An 18,973-nucleotide genomic window follows, 5' to 3' on the forward strand; every position below is an offset into this window, starting at 1 on the left:
TTTAGGCTCAGCCCCCCAGTGTTGAAGCATTAGCGGCCGTTCAGCCCCTCGCTGGGTCGGCACAAAAGCTGGCGGATCGCCTCCCAGAATAAATAACAACCTAACCTACTTCTGGCAGGGAACCATCCGATGATCAGACGCGTCTTTGCTGGAAAATGGCTGATTTTTTTGGGGGGGGTTTGGTTTCTCATCACGGGGCGGGAGGAGGATGATGACATCCCGTGGGTTTAATGGTATGGAAGGAAACAGGCCTGAGTGTGGAAATTAATGCAGATTCTGACACATTGTTTTGATTTATGGATAAGATGTTTCACATCCTGACGTGTTTTAAAGGGAGGAGGGGTTGGAGCCCGTGTTCGGGTCGGGCTGACAGAACATTTTTTGACTTGGTTAGTGGAGATTTGAGGAAACAAAAGGGGAGAAGGAGCTCCGGTCGCTTTGATCTGGTCAAACCCGGGGCATTTAAAGGCCTCGCCAGTGTCAAGAGCTGGTTCTGGTAGCCAAAACTAGCTCGCAGGCGGTGATGAACTGATGCAACAGTGAAAAAGCAGATTTTGATTGACCTACTTCTGCCTTTTTGGAAATATAAACACGAATCTCACTAAAAATAAATCAGAATGCTTCAGCAGAGAAAGCAATATGCTCCTTTTTGGCAAAACCAGGAGAGAAAAACTGCACTTGGCACATCTGCATATGAAAAATCGCAGCGTAATGAAGACATATTAGCCTGTAGAAGCGTTATTACGGGCGTGAGGAGGGGTTGGTGGATGTTTCTCATCGCGCTGTCTTCAGCGTTGCTCCCGGTCCTGATCTCATCTCTCTGGCATGAAGGGGGAGCTGTGGCTCCTCCTGTCCGACCAAGGTTACGGCTTCCCCCCCCCCCCACTTCTTCTTCTCTCTCACACTTCTCTCTGGCTCCGCTGTGCCACATTGATTTACGTGTATCTGTTGAGGGGAAAATAATCAATGCAAATTCCCCGGCAGTGCAGCCAACAAATAAGACATGTCTGATTCATCAAGCGGACATTGCTATAAAGACCTCTCTCCCCCCTTTGTCCGGGTTCTCCCTCCGTTCTCTCTCACCTCTGGGTTACTTCTCCTTTTTCTACTTTGTTCACCTTTCTGTGTTGAAAAACTCTTTGCCTGATTAGTTTAAGGAACCGTTCATGCCGTAGCACAACCTGGAACTGCTGCATAGCCGTTAAGCTAAGGTAGGTGCAAATACGGGCTGTATATTAGCTTCTCGGAATGTCCTCGTTTCCTATTTAATACGAAAGAAAAGACAGTTAAATAATATATGTAGCCTGGTGTTGAGAGAGATCCTCTGAATCATGTCTGTAGTGGAACAAAAGTCACCTGACACGTGTTTTTTTTTTTTTTTTTCCTGCCGGCTCCAGCTTGATCTTGGTCAAATGCTGCAGCTCCTAACAAGGGCAGAGGGGAGCCCGTGCATGTAAATGCACTACATGTGTGAGAGAAATAAAGGCAGCAGCTATTTGGAAATTCCTGTGTGATGAAAGGGAAAGAATATACCCCCAAAAAATGATTAATGTGGTGTTCAGGTACAGGGAAGATTGAGTGATGCTGTCATCTGGCCATATGGTACCAATTTATTCTGGCGAGCGCGAGGCAAACTCAGCGGAGGAGCCGTGCCTGCCTGCGCGACCGTGCACCTCCAGAAGTTTTCCAAAAGAGCAGGAAAGAATAACACACACTGTTGTTGTTTAGATTAGGAGCTTTAGCACCAAAGAGATGCCTGCACAGAATCCCTGTTTTTTATTCTAAAGCTGAGAGCTAACTGCTTCTGGCTTTTGTAGAGTGTGTGTGTGTGTGTGTGTGTGTGTGTGCATGTGTGTGTGTGTGTGTGTGTGTGTGTGTGTGTGGTTTCTTTTTTGGATATGAGTTATAGTCTAATCCATGCAGAAATGTGTGTGATTAATTTTAATCTGGCCCAGAACTCTCAGCCCACTATCATAAACACTTATTGTTGGCACATTATCTTATTACTATTTGTTTTTTAGGTTTTTAGAATCCCTGTTTTTTATTCTAAAGTTGAGAACTAACTGCTTCTGGCTTCTGGTGTGTGTGTGTGTGTGTGTGTGTGTGTGTGTGTTAAACTTACAGAGACTGTCCCCAGCACTATCTCTGACAGGATGGGTGGAAAAAAAAAAAAAAAATATATATATATATAAATATAATTGATGCATATCTTTTATTTTGGCAGTCACAAGATTTTTTGTTCATTTATTTATATTTTTTGGTTAAATATAGCCAGGTAGGAGACACAAATGCAGTCTGGATCTGACAAGCCTGTCGAATCAGGCTGGGGGCTGTGATTTGACATGGTTTGTTCATCCTCTGGCACATAAATGGGGTGTTTTTCCACCAGAAATGGTGATTCTACGACGTCTCGAACTAGAACCTGAGCGCATCACCATGTGGAATGCATTCACCACAGGAACCCTAAAACAGCTGCGTCCATTTTGGGATGGAACAGTGCTCTGTTTAATTGCACAATAACTTGTTCGGGTGGTGAGGGTGACACTCGCAGTCGCGTATTTGGAACCTGGACCGTCGCAGGTCGAGTCACGTGACTCCGCCACCTCCTGAAATGGTTCTCAAACCCGACTCGCAACTGCCTAATCTGACATCTCGAGTCAGACCCTAAGTGGAAATGAATGTTTTTGAAAATGCAGATGGCACCGGCAGAAGGGAAACAGGTTAGGGAGCTGGACCGCGGCCATTTTTTCTCCCCCGTTTTCACTACCTTGTTATTTGTTGCCTCACCCCTGCAGGGCATACTGACAGGAACAGATAAACCTCTTTATGGCCTGAACTGAATTGGCTCCTATTATCCAAGGTATGGAGTTGCTCAATGGTTGGAAATAAAAGACTTTATCCACTGCCCATCTGCCCACCTGTCACTCTCGCCGAGTTTCTCGGGATTCCATGCTGCTGTGGCTCATTTGTGCCTGTAATAGCAGCGTTTAGCTAGGCATGAGGGTGGAAAACAATGCTGCTATCTTTGGAGGAAAATACCTTTTTATTTAACCAAATGTGTCATTTGAGAAACAGCCCAAAAGTCACACCTACTGGGGGGGAGGGGAAAAAATGTAGTTAACACTTTATAAATGTTACATTTTCTTTAAAAAAGGATGCAAGCGCGAGTAAACGTAATTAAAAATCATGAGGCCTTCGGGCTGACACATGTCAGTTTGCTAAATGCTAAAGCGACGCACATCATGCTAACGCTGTAGTTTGGGGCTAGTTTTCGTTCAGACGATTCGTTCTCTGTCTTTCTGGAGTGAATTAAATTGTGCTGCCTGAACTGTGAAGACGCTCCCGTCTTGATTACGGCCACCAGAAAATGAATAATTAATTTGATTGGCTAATTTTTCTTTATCTTCATTAAATAGGCGCAAAAATGAAATATTGTGATTACACTAAACACAGATTATTTTCTTCATATTAATTTAGAGATTTTGTTTTAAGGATAAGTATCAATTTTTTCATAAATCAAAGGAAAATCTGTTTCTGAATAATAATACAACAGAAAATTTTGCACCGTTGTGATTTTCATGATTATTTATTGGGTACAAACAGGTGTGTTTATCATTTGTTGGAGACTATGTCTGTCTGTCTGTCTGTCTGTCTGTTAAAGACTAATGGGTCATAGTTAATTACAGCTTCAGAATTTGGATTCTCCGTGCTGCTGGTGTGTGTTGCAGCATGAATTTGGCCACCTTTTATTCCCAGACCAGCCAGTGTCAGCGAGCGCGAGTGTTGAAGAGTCGCTTTACTTTGATGCAGAGGAGGTGATTTTGTCATCAGGTGAAGGCTAAAGTGCCCTCTGATGGAATATCTGCTGAAATAATATTGAAAGTATTTATCAGCCCGAAAAAGGAAAAAATATATTCAAATATATTGAATACTTTTGTAATTTCTATTCAGTAGCTGATACAGTTTAAGCAAAATAAATAAATACATAGAACAACAATAATAATAATTAGACCTTTGATTTATCCAGTAGATTGGTGCATTCCTTCGCTGCAGGTGGTGCAATAATGTCTGAGATGAAGCCTCAGAAGAGTCGTATCTGCTCCAAAGTTGTCGTTTTTGCATTTCTGGGAATTTTTGCTATTTAACAGCATGTCGTAAATATTCCGGGTTTCATTCCGACGGATCTTCCATAAAATCTAAAACATTGAACACGTGGAATTTTTTACCTATGAGGTCATTTAGAGTGGGTACCTATGACCTTTCCTGCCCTCGGGTCACATCAGCAAACATCGATGGCAGTCAGCAGGATTATTGATTATCTGCTGATAAACTCCCAGTAAAGCTTCCCTGTAAACACGAGTAGAAAGAATGTGTGGATTTAGGATGAATAAAATATGAACAAATAAACAAAAATCACTTTCACAAGCTTTGTGAACCACACACACCCACACACACACACACACACGATGGCTGAGACCAGTTAGATTCCAGCTGTGCCAGTCGACTGGTTAGAGAAACATCAACGACGGGGCTCCAGATCCTGAAGAGCGGAGGGTCGGGCGCTGTGACAGGGAATCTCTCCCCTCAGCCAAGTGTATAATCAGCCTGTTTGTAATGGAACAAACGGAGCCAAAGATTACTGTCGTGCTATCTGCGGAGTTTTGGAGCGCTTTAAACAAGTTATCAGAGCCATCTGTTAGAGCCTCCAGGCCCGAACTGATGAATATGGCCGCAGAATGAGAGAGTCACAAGAGGCAACCACAATATTCCTTTTATTGGTTAAAAAAAAAAAAATCCTGCTTTATGGATGTCTAAAAAGCTAGCATGACTTCAGGTTGCGCTGTGTCTCCGTCTCCTCAGAGAAGAAGCCAAATATTTGATTAAAAGCTGCTCTGTATACGATCAGGCTGATATTTGTGAAGCATCTGGTGGCCTGTATGAGCTCTCATGTGAGCGCGCAAACGGCCAAATGTGATGGGTGGGGATGGAAAACAGCCCCCCACCAGGGCAGAAAGTGCTATTCTGCTCCAATCCAAGTTGTAGGGTCGCGTTTAAGACGCCGCAAAGTTACAGTTAGTTCACACTCGATGAATTACTGTATCATTTGTCGCCAGCGATTTTAAAACGCTCTCTAATCTTATTAGCATTTAGATGGGCATGCACCAGGGATATTGCACCAGGACACAATATAAAAGCGACACCCAATTCATTGACTCTGTGCAAAGCGCTCACAAATACGTCAATAAAAACATGGTAGCGTATTCTTATACCGCCCATCCCTGCCATTTGAATTATTTCAATTGAATTTAAGTGCAGTAACCCAGCCTCTAAAGCACCACAACAACATTCAGGGTGCTCACTGACTTTCTATTTTGGACTAATAATCCAGAAAACAGATTTCCCTTTCAGACCAGTAAGCTAAGCGTCATTGATAGTTAAAGGAAGACATTAGCATGAGTCTGTGCTTAATGACATTGTTTAATGGTGTGTTCACTTTGTTAATATGGCTGACAACACAGACACATTATGCCGGCAACTTTGAGTCGAGTGCGAGTTTGATATGAAGAGTCACTTTCTGGGATAAGTTCCCACATTTTAAAGTCAAGTTTCTCAAATGGCTTCCTGCCTGCAGGCTAGTCTAGGGGGCCGGTGGGGAGCGGTTGGCGCTAAACGCACGGGGCTAACTGCGAGGGAGCAATTACGCGGATTGCTCGTTAATTTCTTTCAGTGATGCAAAATCGTTCAAGTCAGCAGCGACACTGAATGATGTTGATGAGACCGTGCATTTGACAGGAAAATAAAAATAAAACCCAGCACCATCACACCTACATTCAGCCACTTTTCCACCACTCTGAACACTTACCCAGGGTAACAAATGCAACTGAAATGACCCACAGAAAAACAAAACTCCCCCACACCCCAAAATGTACCTGATAAAAGCTAGATGGTTGAGAGGTGGGACTTCAGCCCGCTAAATAACCAAAGTTTGATCGCCAAAGTTCCGAGGATGTTGACTTCATGTTCCTGAGCTCCTCCCCTTCTCCTCCTTCACCCAGCCTTTCCCCATCACCAGGAAGGCCCCCCCATGCCTGGTCCTGCTTTGGTTTTGTTTTTGGCGGTCTACATTGTTTCTGGTCAGGCTTTGAAATTCTCTAACGCCCCCTATGGACAAACCTGATTATAACCAGTGTTATTTAAAGTTTACCGGGACTGATGACAAATGAAAAGCTAACAGTAGCTAGCTAGTATCCGCCCTGCCTAAGAGTGAGGAGGTGGCTCTGATCCTATGGCAAACCTTCACGCTAACTCCAGTAATTAGGATAATCTCGGTAGGATGCATGCGCTGCTTATAGTTAATTATAATAAATACCCTCTTGGTCGTCCCCCGTGTGCACAGATCAAGTGTTTTGGACCGCGCTGCTAAGACCGAAGCGCCTCTCCTCGGACGCAGCCGCGGTCACCCTCTCTCCGCTGCTATTGTTTAACGCCTCTCGCTTGCTTATAGCTTCCTCACCGTGAGCCTTCGGACCTTTTTATTCCGAACCCCTTTCACATCGCACCGTGCTGCTCTCAGACTTGCGAGCGCATCAATTATTCACACCAATCGTTCCTCTCATCGTGTAGCTGCAGACTGCCTTTGATTGATAATATTGCACTCCGTCACATCTGCTCAGACGTTACGGGGAACCAGCTCTGCCCAAACTGCGGGTTCTCGCCAGAGAACGCTTCTGTCTCACGAATTGTTGGACTCTTTTCAGGCCTGCTTTTAATTTGAATCCTAATCTGAGACCACTGGTAGAAGCAGGTTCCTTTTTGCCTCACAGCCTTCACAGTTGCTTTAAAGGGTAGAGCATATATGCTTTATTTACAGCTAATTGCATATAATTAAGATAATCTGTGACTGTCAGGCTTGCTTGTGTCACTGCACAATCGCGGCATCGTAACCAGAAAATTGGTCCTGCAGGAAATCGTTCTCAGGGGAGCTTCCGGGCTGATGGTTCTCATGGCTTCATCCCCGCCTCTCATTCCATTGTGATGAGGACGGGCTTCCTCTGCGCCAGCTGTGGTTGAATGTTGAGATTTTCGGGGGAGACGGGCGTCGAGCGCGTTCTCCTCTGTCCTGTTAATGCTATTGCACCAGCACGCCCCGCGGTTGCTATCTGGCTAACGTAAGATTGTCATGTCAGCTCTATTAAATGATTTGCTGGTTGAACTCTAGAGTCTCAATATCAGCTATTTATTGTCCTTTCTTCAGATGAAACAGCAGCAGATTTGACTGGAGCCTCCAAATTACAATTCTTTGTCATCATGGCTGAAAATTAGCAGAAATTTCTCCCGATCAATTTGCCCCCCTCGCTAACTCCTAGCGCAAGATAACCAAACACGGGTAATTGGATATGAGAAATCATTTGCCACCGCTAATCATGGCGGAAGGTTGCCTGTTTGAGTGTGAGCTCGGAATATTCCGCTGGTGTAATGTAATCAGGAATGTCTCGTCTCCCAGACAGTTCAGTTCAATTAGTCCCTGGAACACTCGAGACTGAGCGTTGCGTGAAAAACCTCCTCCTCTGCTCAGCACCTGCAGGGCTTTTTAAGATGCTCTCTCGTAAAGAAATAAGTGGAGGTAAAAGAACAGGAAGTTGAGCGGAACAGCAAACAGGGGTTGAACCCCAAATAATAAATCTGGCCTCAATGGGGAGGATCCGCCCGTCCTTGTCTGTTTGATCACCTTGTTTCGGGTCTTCTTTTGTAAACAGGCATATACAGGAACAGCCAGGGGAGATGTGTGGTGCCTCCCCTGGGCCGGAATGGATGGCGGAGTGAAAAATTGCCCCCGAAATCTGACCAGCGAATCGTTTTACACGTGCTTTAATGTATTTCATAAATAATCCGCCCGAGAAGGTAATTAGTGCAGGTGTTTACACATATTTCTGCCATCGGGGTGCACGGCAGGATCGCAGTTGGCTGAGTGGGTTTTAGGTGATTAAATTAGGCCCAAGGTAACAGGAAGAAGGATGGGCCACAGTCGGGCAGGTACGAGCAACAACGCGTTGCTCAATCCATCATGGAAAAAAAAAAGGTTTGGGGAATTATGCGGGTTGAGACGATCTCCCATTCCTGGGCCCGGATGCCGTGTTTGCGTAATCAGGAAGGTGCGTGGAGGGATGATTTTATATTCAGGAAAGGTCAACGATAAAGAGACGTCTCTCGTGGGGAGGGGGGTCCCAGAGGACGAAAACTACCAATGAACCTGTTACGCAGCAAAATTCTTACAGCCTGTTTTGTCCTGACCTGCAAACAGGAGAGCAAATAATCTGGAGAGTTTTCAGCACGAGTGTGATTCCAGGCTCAGAATATGAGGAGACGATTAAAATCAGCCCTTGCTGCTCGCAGACGTCTGCAGAACCTTTACAGAGTCCATATACTGTCACGCTGACCCGGTTCGCTCAGCTCTTTTCCGGAACCAGTCAGTCCCTCACAGCCAGAACCGTTGTGAGCGGGTCGGTAGTTGAGTCCAGAGGAAGAGTTCCAGCTGATTGCATTGTTTCTGAGGCTGACGTCCATCTGCGTGAGATGTTTATGGGGCGTCCGGCCAAATATAACGACATCATCCAACGTCTGAGTGGAATCAGGGGTCAGATCTGTCAAACCCAGAGAACATTTGTGATACGCTTCTACAGTTTGTCTTGAGTCTTTTGGACCTTGAAGCACCTAGTGTGTGACAGGTTGGTCCAGGTGGACCTCAGGCTCAACTTCTGACCTTCCAGCCACACAACCACCATTTCCTGTGCTCAGATCTTTAGGTTCTAAAGATCATTAAATGGCGGCTGGTGATCGAGTACTGGTCAGTGCAGCAGGCTCGTGGGGCAACAATACGATCCGTCAAACCCTCGTCTCCAGTTCAGCCTCTCTGTGATTAAGTCTGGCAATAACCCACAGATAGCCCCCCCCCTTCCCCTGTTAGAGTTCAGACGCGGCTGGTGATGCCTCCTACGTTTTCCCCAACCGTGACAAAAGTCAGACGTCTGCCGGATGCACCTCGGACGACGTTCCTGAGACACGTTCCATCACTCGTGGTGCAAAAACGAAGCTCCGTTCTCTTACTGAGACCCCTTAAATTACCGCGTCACAAGTGCGGCCAAAGAGCCTCGTCCCTCCTCCCCAGCGGCCGCGGCCGCATCCGAGCAAACCTGCTGTGCTCCAGTCCGCCGGTAAAACTGCGGTGCAGAGCAGCACCTGTAATTCAAACTTATGTGACTCAAAAAGAACCCTCTGTAGTGTTTCACATTATCTCAAGCTGCTCCCCACCAACACACACACACACACACACACACACACACACACATACTAGCACGCCACCATTCTGATGTAGCGGCGATAATGTGAACATGCTCTCAGGGTGTCAAGAGCTGCCTTGCAGCTATGCGGCCTTGGGTTTGATTTGTTGCACAATTAGCTTGCACAATGAATGTTCTCCCTTTAAGTGCTGCGTGGGAGCTCTGAATCCCTTCACCTGGAAAGGGGAGGAAAAAAAAGTGCGAGGTGAAGTGTACACGATTCTACAAAAATAAATAAATAAATAAAATAATAATAATCGAGGCGTCTGGTTGAGATTAGAACAAGTTTTAGGATGGGCAACGACGAGTAGAGGAACGCAAACACTCAGCTGTGACCCGTCTGTGCGGCATGAAAGGAGACGGGGACCTTAATGCGTCTAATTTGGAGAGCGCAGCGACAAAATAGTCCTTAATGTGAAGAGGATTGCGTGGAGGAGATGGTTTAATAGGTAAAAATCAGTACAGGTGGTGGCAGCCAATGGGAAGGTGGAAACAAATGCTAAATAATGGTGCTAACTGTCGTCTCATCCGCGGTTCTGTTTGGCAGAGCTGCTCGCTCGCCCTCGCAGGGTCATTCGTTTCAAACGAAACATTATTTCTTTTCCTTCTTTTCAGGCTACGAGTGTTAGTAGCCGTTTGTTAGACCCAGCCAAACGCTCACACGGACGCCGTTGTTGTGATCTCCGCCGTGGCCGCCTCAGACCTCCGTGCTACAGCGCCTCAAACGGCCGCCGACATCCAGGAGCGCCGCGCGCCAAAATAAACACATTTCACAGCAAACTATCCTCCCGATCATAAACCTCGGCGGGAGTCCCCCGTGTCCGCTCGTCCGTTAATTTAATGTGACAGAACCGGGCCCGGTGAGCCGCGCACGCCTGCGTAAGTCACAGCGTGACGAGGACGGGGGACGGGGGACGGTGAGGTGATGAAGGCCGCGTTCATCCGTCGCTCACTGCAGATAATGAAATTAGGAGGGATGCTTTTCAGATTCAAATATTAACGTCATTGTTCAACTCTATTCAACGCTCCCGCCGGTTTCCTGGCGTCGCTCCTCAAAGCCCCGCCCCCTCCTTCGCTAATACCGACCTTCATGAGACGGATGGCTCTGGTTCTGCTGCTTTGTTTGGTTGAATCTCTTTATTTAAATGCGTCTACTGAAGGTGTCGTCAGTCGTCTGTCTATAGAGGCGTCTGGCAGAAGGTGCCTGAAAACAGACTTTGTGTGGATGACAGTCAGACGAACGGACGACTGCGGCTGTTTACAGGCGTGCGTCTCTGAAAAGAGGTTTTCAGTGAATGCAGTCTGAAGGCCGGCAAGCTTGATGGTTTGGGCTGGAAAACCAGTTTTGTTCTCATTGGGAAAGCCGCTCCCTTCCGACACAAAGGCACCAGGACCAAAGGCATCACCGTTTATCCAGATATGAAAGGTTAGACGTATATTTGCTCTTGATTAACGGAGCTTGAGGACGTCCAGCAGACAACTTTGTCCGTTCGACCTTTTTATCCCAACAACCAGGACACCAACACCCCCTTTTTGTCCATCTTGGTTGATTTTCTCTTTGTTTTTGCAGTTTTTACGGCCTCCTGTCGACACGGTTTGTTGTGAGTGAGACTGCGCGTTTTTGATTTAAAAGTAATTTGAAGTCTGATCAAAATTAAGGATAAATCAAAGTAAATGCGCTAAAACTCAAACGCGTGTCTGCTAGAAATCTGACATTTAACAAAACTCCTTAAATCTGCCGTTAATGCCGGTTGATCCATCGATTCTGCCTCCAGGACTTTAATTAAAATTGATCGCTTTGAAGTTAATCAGTGATTGTGTGACTGACAGGAAGGGAAGGACTTAGGAGGGAAAAATAATATAGATATACTTTGATATCAAACGCTGTTATCAAAGTGATTCCATGTCGTGTTTTCTCCTTTAAATGTGTCCATTTTTGCTTCAATATCGAGTGAAGCCAGTTCAGTGTTATTTTAGACCAACGAAATAATAGAGAATATGTTCTCACATTCATGTCTCAGCTTTCAGAGACTCTTAAATAACAGATCATCATCTGCTCAAAACAATCATTGAAGAAGGAGCAATAATCAAATATGAAATGAGAGAAATCGCCTTGGCGACGGTGGCATTTTCTCAGATCAAAAGTCACGGTTTGAAGAAACCCTCAATTTTCCCACAATCATGACTTTTCCCTCCGCCTGCATCGGTTTCTTCTAAGCAAAAATTACGGCCCAAACGTCTCTGATGATGATGATGATGATGATGGTGGCTGTTTCCTCTGTCTTCCACCGCTGGCACGATTCTAAACAGGCAGAGCTGCCATCCTTCCGAGGGTCTGGGGCTGAGAGAGCCACATTTACCTGGGTTTTCTGATCAATAATTAGCTAGTCTGGCACCACAGACGCCTCCTGCGGCTAACCTGTCCCATCAGTCACAACCGTGCGTGAGGTTGAAACGTACTTCACGAGAGCTGGGTATCAACGTCTTAATCTCTGCCGATCTGCTGCGGGTGGCGAACCGGAAGCGTACAGACGGGCCCCCTCCGGCCATGTGGCGCGGCGTCAGCTTCAGCTGTGCTCTTTATTTACAGGAGGAAGAGCGAGGCAGTCGTCTTCACGCTGCTCCGACAGTAACGTCTCTACATGGGGAGAGCAGCTGTCAGCGGGGATTTCTCTCCCCGGCTCCCCCCTCTCTCTCACACTCTCTTCTGGATCTGCTCTGCGGTGTCGTTAAGCACTTCTCTGAGCAGGCCACCATATTCAAAAATACTCCACAAAAGACGTCTCCACGTTTATCCCGGTCCCAACTGCCGGGGGGAAGATTGAATCGAACTCCAACCAGATTGTTGCGCGAGCTGGGAGATCTAAATATTCATCCTGGACTCAAAAACACAAATCTGGGTCTGGCTTAAATAGAAGAAAGCTGATTGAAGGCAGGTGCAGTGGAGACGGCAGGAGGTTCTGGGTTCTTTTCCAGCTCAGGTCTATACGGGGTTTGCACGTTCTCCCAGTGTCTGCGTGGATTTTCTCAGGAAAAGACCTTGAAACCTTGAGCAGGACCAGGCCCTCGTGTGTGTGTGTGTGTATGTGTGTGTGTCTGCTGATGGCTGGCTGGCTGGATAAGGAGGAAAGGAGGAGAAAGAAAGATGGGACAGAAAGAGGAGAGGAACTGGGATAGACTCCAGCGCCCCCAGTGACCCTGATTAGCAACAGGCACAAGAAGACGAGAACAGGTAGTGATTCCGTAGCTCTTCTGCATGATGGAACCAAGCGGATAGTTTGATTTACACGTGCGCGCCGTCGCTCCGAAGAACAACAACCATCAGAGAAGACGTGCCGGGAAACAGACACGCGGCGTCGTGTTTAAAATGAGATTTTGCTTCCTTCACATCTTCACCGTTTGATGACGATGGCGGAGCTTCCATATATAGAACAGCCAGCTGTGCATTGAAGACCCCCCAAACCCACACAAACCCACACAAACACACACACACACACAGTCGAGCAGGTGTACTTTAGAAATACATAAAAAAAACTTGAAAAAAATGAGCTGCTTCACAGGCAGATAGCTGCGTGTGGCGCTCAGCTGGGTCAGGCTGAGCAGAACAAAGTGCCGCTTAACGTCTCCCCTGCAGCCCTGAAATAATGACCCATCTTTGCACGCACGTGAACTCCAGCGTTCCTCTTTGGGGTTTCTTGTCTCTTTGCCTCGCCCGTTCTCCATCACATCTGTTTGGTGCGCGCCCATAATCTCACCTTTGTTATGTTGCTGTGCTTTGGCCACTCCGTGTGTGTAGCCTAGCTAAGGAGGAGAAAACTAAAAGAACAGTTAGAGTTCGTAACAAGCTTCCAGACGCGTGCAGGAATCATTTTAACCTCTCAATTTTGCGCTGTAACTCTTGTTGTCTGTTTGAAAGCACATTATGGAGCTATTTTCGCCTCGGTTGATGGGTGTGAGAGGAGCGCGTGCAATAGCTGCCACGAATGTCGTGGAAATGCGCGCTCTGTCACTTAGGCGGAGCTTTTACAGAAACACTTTTTTCAAAACATGCTTTTTTTTTGTCTTCTTCCTCCCGCTTGGCACGAACATCTCCATCCTCTTCCTCACTCGGCAGCGAGCTAGCAAATTGCAATTTGCAACTGCAGAGGGAGGCTGCAGCACGGGCTCATTAGATTTCTTTAAACACTCATTTCTTCCCGTGCACGAGCACGTTCTGGCGGACGATAAATATCAGCAGAATCAAAGCAAACATTTTTTCCCGCCTCCGCTGCTAAATACCTGTGAAAAAAAGCGGCCGATGCGTTCAGCTGAGTAAATATTTATTCTTGCTCTCATCAAGATAACGACGCGTTAGCGGTTCTCTTAGAGTCCAGTCGTGGTTTATCTCCATGGCAGGATGGTGCGCCCCCTCCCTCCCCTAAAAAAAACAAAAAAAAAACGTTAGCGTCTGCTTTTACATTCCGAGACTGACGACTGGATAGCCGCCCGCGCTTCATATTATATTACAGCTTCAACAAACCCCGTTTGTCTTTATTACTGGGCCCTAATCTCTCGTGACGGCTAATCGTGTAGCATGTTCCACAGGTCGCTTAAGTTCTTACTGTTGTTTTTGGGTCCCCTCCTCCTAAACATCCACCACTTCCGATCACTGAGTCACATCATTCAATGCAACTCTCCATGGCGGAAGTCGCCACACTCTCCCCCAGCGCTGGTTAGCCGGGCCGTGATTAATGTTTTCACGGTCTGGTCAAACTGTCGATATCTTCAGCAGCTGGGCCCATCTGTCATCTTTTTCCTGTGACACCCCCGAACGTGGCTCAGGTCCTATCAGGGAGGCCATCCATCAAAGCGGTAAACAGAGACGTCTCACATTAGCGGGCCCGAACACTTCTCATCATATACCATAACAGACAAGCAATCATCTGGTATTATGTCACGCCACAGGCTAATGTGAGATATTAAGGGGAATACACAGCACACCAGCTGCCGATCGGTCTGGGCAGCCGCGCTTAGCGTGAATTTAATATCATGGAGGCAGCAGACTTCTTTTTCTTCCCCAACTCCTTTCTTGATCCAAAGCTGCTGAAGAACGATGCCAATATGGATCCAAAATTTCTCCTCCCTCTTTTCTTTCTTAACCACATTTTGTGAATCAAAGGCCATTCGCTCCGAAGGGCTCGCCTGCGTATCGATTGGAGCCGGATGCTCTGCAGCATCAGAGGCGGGGGGGGGGGAGCACAGAGCTAAAGCAGATACCTGCAGCCTAAAAATAAACCCCCACCTCTGGACGCCGTGGCGCTGTTAGTCGATCATCCCGGCCTCGGCAGAGCGGCCTGGATCCCTCGTAGTTTGTGTAATTGATCGCCTTTTTCTGCCGCTCAGGTAAATGTTGGGGAGCTGAGGGCAGGGACTACATTCAGAGGAACACCCCCACCACGATACCACCCCTCCCCAATGCCGCCTCTTCCCTCCCTCCCCTGCGTGCGGCGCCGTGCCCCACTCACTCCTGGCGGGGATTCTGCTGACGCTGTGGAGGGAAGAATATGCGAGATGGAAATCAAGATATGGAGCTTCTGTCACTGCTGTTGTCAAGTGATGGAGATGAATGTTAAATATGTTTTCCACATTTGCTTGGCGAGGCCACGCTCACGTTCCGCTCCTCTGAAAAACCCAAAAACTCTTCTTTTTTTCCCCCTTCCTGGTTTCTTCCAGCAGCGGCGTGTTTTTCTATACCTTGGCCACTGAAGCGTATAATGTTCTCAGCAGTGGGGAATCTCCAGAATGACCTCGTTAAAGTGAGACCGAGGACGTGATAAAGGCAGCCCACCGGTGTCAACATCGACACTGCTGACACCGAGTCCGTTTACACGACCACGAGGATCCCACAACTGGGAGGAATCGGATTATTGTGTTGATGGGATCTGATGGGATTACAGGCACTTCCGAAACGCGTTAGTCAAGCAACCCTGGTGTCCAAGTTTCAGCCGGTTTGTCCGATTTCTTTTGAGGACATCCGTAGACAACGCGCCGCTGCCGTCCTTCGATTGGACGCCATGTTTACTGCCTTTTCTCTTCCTCTCCCTTCATGGTTACGTCATTTTTGTTTTACACGTGCGCAGGTGTGGGAATGGGGAGAATGTTAGTCCCCTTTTAGCCTTCCTTGATTGCTTGAAGAATCTGGTGACTCCCCAGGTTAACCCGTTTGGTGATTCCATTGGTGCTGTTTTAGCGTCACACGCCATCAGGCAAATCCTATAAAACAGATTTTTGGTGTTTCATGATGCATTTTTGATGTCCTAACCCTAACGGTAGGAAGTGAGCCCAAGTTTACTTACATTATTAATGTCGGAATGGCATTAAACCGGCATTAAAAAGCTAGATTGCTGCTTAATGTCAGTCTGTGAAGCCGGAGCGGCACCATTATTTCAGGGTGCGCAGTGTTATGAATAAAAGAACACCTCTGGTTTCCACTCACCCAAACAGGGTTGTGGGGGGTTGTCTCTCCCAGCAGTCACTGGGTGACAGGCAAGAATACACTCTGACAGGTCACCAGTCCATCACAGGACACACACGCATAGACACACACACACACACACACACACACACACACCAAGGAGCAAGTTAGTCTCTCACCAACCTGATGTGCACGTGTTCATCTGTGGGAGGAAACTGGAGCAACTGGAGACGGGCACAAGCCGAGGACCTCCTTATTCATAAATAATATTAACAGAGTATATAAATAAACAGAATTGCCTTATTTAAGATGGAGGACACCGAACTGTCAACAACTCTGGAGGAAAAAGCATTATGAGGCCTTAATGGGAAACAGAACTCTGCTGCAAAGCTGTATTTTTATTATTCCCACATTCCGATGAATCCCATCCGCTGCGGTCAAACCCTCAGTAACAGCAGGAAGCACGTGTATCAAAGGCTGGAGGAGAGGAGGCTGATGAACGGGGCAGTTACATGGAAATAGTTTCATTTCCTTTGGTGTAAACAAGTACCCCGTGAGGGTAATCTGCTGCTCCGGTCCAACACAACATTCCTCCCCGAGCCTCGTGTAACACCTCCTGCTCTCAGCCCTCGGCAGGGTTGTGTCGCCTTGGCTCACTGTTGCGTCCATGTCAAACAAGATTCAATCCGCGTTCGTATGTTAAAGAAACCGCTCCGAAACTCTCCGGGGGAGAGACCTCAGGCCTGGTTTTCAGAAGTTATCCTTCATCAACCTTTCGATGTTTCAGACGTGTCTTAACGGTGCCGACTCCGGCTGGAGCCGCGAGGTTCCCGCCGGAGCCTGAAGAGGATTCCTCGCTGCAGTAAAAATACATCAGCTGGTTTATTTTAATGTCTGTGCGTTCCTGGTTTTTAGGATCGGCCCTTTGTGTTCGGCTGGAGCCGAGGGTAGCGTGAAGCTCGCACCTCACCTGAACGCTTCTTTCTCTCCATCCCATCACAGGAAGACGCGGGAGGCCCTTCTCCACTCCCGCAGGTGGCGCGAATACTATCGCCACGCCTTCTGCCTCCTCCGAGATCCTCCTGCCGCTGATGTTGTTTGTACGACCCAGCGCGCTCGCCTCGCCCATTTGTTTCGCTCAAGTCACCGCGCCGGCTCCGCTCACTCCGCGTTCCTGCGCGTCTCGCTTCATATCTCAGCAGGCAAAGCGGGAGACAGGTCGCTGTGGGGTCCTGCTGCGAGGCCCGCTAAGATAAAGCGCGCTGCAGGTAAAAACATGCATGGACACTCGCCATTAAATCACTCCCCATGCTGTCCCTGAGATGGCGCTCTTAATTAGAAGGTCCTTGGATCTTTCTGTCTAAACTAAGGTTTTACTGCCACATTACGGCAGTAAATAATGCACTTCCCCGCCAGCCGGGGTGAACCATTGCAGGGCCGTGCGGTTTATTATGGATGCGGGCTGTAATTGACGCTATTTTAGTGCGGCTTTATGGCTTAATTTTGAACTTCCGTGTCGGCGATTAGCCCGTTACTTACCTGGACCTCCTCTCCAGACGATGGTCCGCTCTTCTTGGAGCCAAATGAGGTGGCTGCCAATTAGGGAGGACTTCCTGGTGCATTTCGACGTGCACTCACACCAGTCACGGCGCCCTGTGGCGCCTCGTTCAAAGGCTGGAGAACAGGTAGACCTCAAGGAGGCTCGCAAGTGTTTCAATGACCAGAGTAATGAGAGGGATCCCTTCAATCCAGCAGGCATGGGGGATTTTGGAGACTTTGTAATGATGTCTTGCTAAATGTTCTAAGCTGTGAGTTAAATTGATTCCAGTGGGCCTTTTTTTCCCCTTTAAAACTGGAACCTAACATTATATTACGGAGGCGAATATTTACCGCGTTCGTTAAGCTCTTAAGTTTTAACTTGATTTTCAGGTTAAGTGAATGAATGAGGTGGAAAATGAATCGGAATGAATCTCCATGACGATCCAAGAACTTCCTCCCTTTAACAACGTCAGCCATGCGCAGAAACAAAGACGTCCCCGCGATCCTGTGAGCGTGTTTCCCGGATCTGCGAGTGCGCCGCAGCGTATCAAAGTGGGCTTTGAATTCCAAATTTTCCTTATTATTCAAATTAAAATCGAGTCGGGGCAGATGGGAGCTCCACGCCGTAAATCTCGCAGCTCTACCTCTGTGATTGCTCAGGCCACCGTCGAATAAAGATTAGAAGAAAATCGCTAATCACAGCGGATGTCATTAGCATACCACCAATAACTGGGTGTGAAAGGGAAAAGAGGAATCGCCTTATGATGCCGGTTAAAGTAGGAATCAATGCCGTGTATGGATGCACACAGCTGCTTGACAAACAGACATATTCACTTCCAAGCATGGGTAAAGGAAGCGTCTAATAATGATGTTTTTTCCCCCTCCACTGTTTTTGTCTGAGTGACTCGCTGGAGCTCTTGATGCTAATATCACGCTCCCCCTCTCGCTTTTGATCAGCCTTTGCAGCTGGGCTGCCCTCCCTCACTTGGATGCATCAACAAAGCCTGAAGTGGCCACTCTAATCTGGTTAAGTATTGCCTGGTTGGGGAGAAATTAGCGGAATTCTTTTAACTTTTCAAACAAACATAATACAGTCGAACTTGCTGGAAGGGAATCAATTGCGTGAACTGAAAATAGTTTCGGGAGGGGGGGGTGGTTGGTTAGGAAGGGATCATTTCTTCTCTGGTATCTTCTTGTGCATCTATTCACCCGCCTGTGCCTGTGGAGTCACGCCGGAGTTGCATTTTGAGCCCAGAGAGCTGAATGAGGCAGAGGAGGATCTGTTGAAACGGGAAGAGGCTTCTTTTTTAAAATGATTAATTCAGAAACATTGATTCCCGTACATCCATACAATATGACTGAGAGTAATTATGGGAAATTGTGTCATTTCTGTGAGAGTGGTTGGTGCCAAATAAACGTCTGAACATACGTTTCTGTGATATCTGCTGAAATATGAGTTTTGGAACAACACACAGCCGTGTTTATTCGTTTAAGTGGATAAAATATTCATTATGTAGCTCCGCGCCGGATTTCTCGTTTAAAAACGCCCACCGAATATATGAAAAACCTTCAGATTTGTGCCGCTTTGATTTAGAGATCTTTTCAAGAGGACTGAAAAAAGAATTCTTTTCTTATCAGCTTG

At 47.2% G+C, this 18,973-nt stretch overlaps 1 long non-coding RNA gene across 1 annotated transcript in view; it reads left to right on the plus strand.

Annotated features, from left to right (window-relative positions):
- The first annotated feature begins 1,089 nt into the window (after positions 1-1,089).
- The window catches only part of LOC105417949 (uncharacterized), a 30,127-nt gene continuing 12,243 nt past the window's right edge, over positions 1,090-18,973 (plus strand). The window contains exons 1-2 of the long non-coding RNA XR_003886240.1: positions 1,090-1,211; positions 16,795-17,060. This is a non-coding gene — a long non-coding RNA (uncharacterized lncRNA). The remainder of the gene's footprint in view (positions 1,212-16,794; positions 17,061-18,973) is intronic.

Source organism: Takifugu rubripes, chromosome 20 (genome assembly GCF_901000725.2).
Source record: "Takifugu rubripes chromosome 20, fTakRub1.2, whole genome shotgun sequence".
In the NCBI taxonomy this organism is placed as follows: domain Eukaryota; kingdom Metazoa; phylum Chordata; class Actinopteri; order Tetraodontiformes; family Tetraodontidae; genus Takifugu; species Takifugu rubripes.